The sequence below is a fragment of the Triticum dicoccoides genome, chromosome 2A, assembly GCF_002162155.2.
Source record: "Triticum dicoccoides isolate Atlit2015 ecotype Zavitan chromosome 2A, WEW_v2.0, whole genome shotgun sequence".
NCBI lineage: Eukaryota > Viridiplantae > Streptophyta > Magnoliopsida > Poales > Poaceae > Triticum > Triticum dicoccoides.
In genome coordinates, this window is record NC_041382.1 from 112,642,335 (window position 1) to 112,645,120 (window position 2,786).

The window sequence follows — 2,786 nt, forward strand, 5'->3', positions numbered from 1 at the left end:
GTAGTACGGCTCTGGTTCCGCGCTGGTACCGCCTCGACTCGAGACATGGTTTTCTCGTGTCGGGTTCAACGGCAGTAGTAGCGGCAGTAGGAGCGGTAGTGCCGCTCGTGTGTGGTAGTACCGCTGGGCCAAGCGGCAGTACCGCCGCTGCCAACGGTAGTACCGCTGGCTGCTACCTCTTGAGCACTGCGTTGGTTTTCCCTTGAAGAGGAAAGGGTGATGCAGCAAAGTAGCATAAGTATTTCCCTCAGTTTTTGAGAACCAAGGTATCAATCCAGTAGGAGGCCACGCACGAGTCCCTCGCACCTACACAAACAAATAAATCCTCGCAACCAACACGATAAGGGGTTGTCAATCCCTACACGGTCACTTACGAGAGTGAGATCTGATAGATATGATAAGATAATATTTTTGGTATTTTTATGATAAAGATGCAAAGTAAAATAAAAGCAAAATAAAAGGCAACGGAAATAGCTAAGTGTTGGAAGATTAATATGATGGAAAATAGACCCGGGGGACATAGGTTTCAGTAGTGGCTTCTCTCAAGAGCATAAGTATTTACGGTGGGTGACAAATTACTGTTGAGCATTTGACGGAATTGAGCATAGTTATGAGAATATCTAGGTATGATCATGTATATAGGCATCACGTACGAGACAAGTAGACCGACTCCTGCCTGCATCTACTACTATTACTCCACACATCGACCGCTATCCAGCATGCATCTAGAGTATTAAGTTCATAAGAACAGAGTAACACTTTAAGCAAGATGACATGATGTAGAGAGATAAATTCATGCAATATGATATAAACCCCATCTTGTTATCCTCGATGGCAACAATACAATAGGTGCCTTGCTGCCCCTACTGTCACTGGGAAAGGACACCGCAAGATTGAACCCAAAGCTAAGCACTTCTCCCATTGCAATAAAGATCAATCTAGTAGGCCAAACCAAACTGATAATTCGAAGAGACTTGCAAAGATAACCAATCATACATAAAAGAATTCAGAAGATTCAAATATTGTTCATAGATAAACTTGATCATAAACCCACAATTCATTGGTCTCAACAAACACACCGCAAAAGAAGATTACATCGAATAGATCTCCACAAGAGAGGGGGAGAACATTGTATTGAGATCCAAAAAGAGAGAAGAAGCCATCTAGCTAATAACCATGGACCCGAAGGTCTGAGGTAAACTACTCACACATCATCGGAGAGGCTATGGTGTTGATGTAGAAGCCCTCAGTGATCGATGCCCCCTCCGGCGGAGCTCCGGAACAGGCCCCAAGATGGGATCTCACGGGTACAGAAGGTTGATGTCTACTACACAACCTTCTTCTTGTAGACGTTGTTGGGCCTCCAAGTGCAGAGGTTTGTAGGACAGTAGCAAATTTCCCTCAAGTGGATGACCTAAGGTTTGTCAATCTGTAGGAGGCGTTGGATGAAGATGGTCTCTCTCAAGCAACCCTGCAACCAAATAACAAATAGTCTCTTGTGTCCCCAACACACCCAATACAATGGTAAATTGTATAGGTTCACTAGTTCGGCGAAGAGATGGTGATACAAGTGCAATATGGATAGTAGATAATAGTTTTTGTAATCTGAAAATATAAAAACAGCAAGGTAACTAATGATAAAAGTGAGCGTAAACGGTATTGCAATGATAGGAAACAAGGCCTATGGTTCATACTTTCGCTAGTGTAAGTTCCCTCAACAATAATAACATAATTGGATCACATAACTATCCCTCAACATGCAACAAAGAGTCACTCCAAAGTCACTAATAGCGGAGAACGAACGAAGAGATTATGGTAGGGTACGAAACCACCTCAAAGTTATTCTTTCCAATCAATCCGTTGGGCTATTCCTATAAGTGTCACAAACAACCCTAGAGTTCGTACTAGAATAACACCTTAAGATACAAATCAACCAAAACCCTAATGTCACCTAGATACTCCAATGTCACCTCAAGTACCCGTGGGCATGATTATACGATATGCATCACACAATCTCAGATTCATTTATTCAACCAACACAAAGGACCTCAAAGAGTGCCCCAAAGTTCTACCGGAGAATCATGACGAAAACGTGTGCCAACCCCTATGCATAGGTTCATGGGCGGAACCCGCAAGTTGGTCACGAAAACATACATCAAGTGAATCACGTGATATCCCATTGTCACCACAGATATCCACGGCAAGACATACATCAAGTGTTCTCAAATCTTTAAAGACTCAATCCGATAAGATAACTTCAAAGGGGAAACTCAATCCATTACAAGAGAGTAGAGGGGGAGAAACATCATAAGATCCAACTATAATAGCAAAGCTCGCGATACATCAAGATCGTATCACCTCAAGAACACGAGAGAGAAAGAGATCAAACACATAGCTACTGGTACATACCCTCAGCCCCGAGGGAGAACTACTCCCTCCTCGTCATGGAGAGCACCGGGATGATGAAGATGGCCACCGGAGAAGGATTGCCCCTCCGGCAGGGCGCCGGAACGGGTCTAGATTGGATTTCAGTGGCTACGGAGGCTTCTGGCGGCGGAACTCCCGATCTATTGTGCTCCCAGATGTTTTTAGGGTATATGGAGATATATAGGCGGAAGAAGTACGTCAGGGGGGCCACGAGGGGCTCACGAGGGTGGAGGGCGCGCCCAGGGGGTGGGCGCGCCCCCTTCCTCGTGACCTCCTTGATGATCCCCCGACGTGTACTCCAAGTCTTCTGGGCTTCTTTCCTTCAAAAAATGAGTTCCGTGAAGTTTCAGGTCAATTGG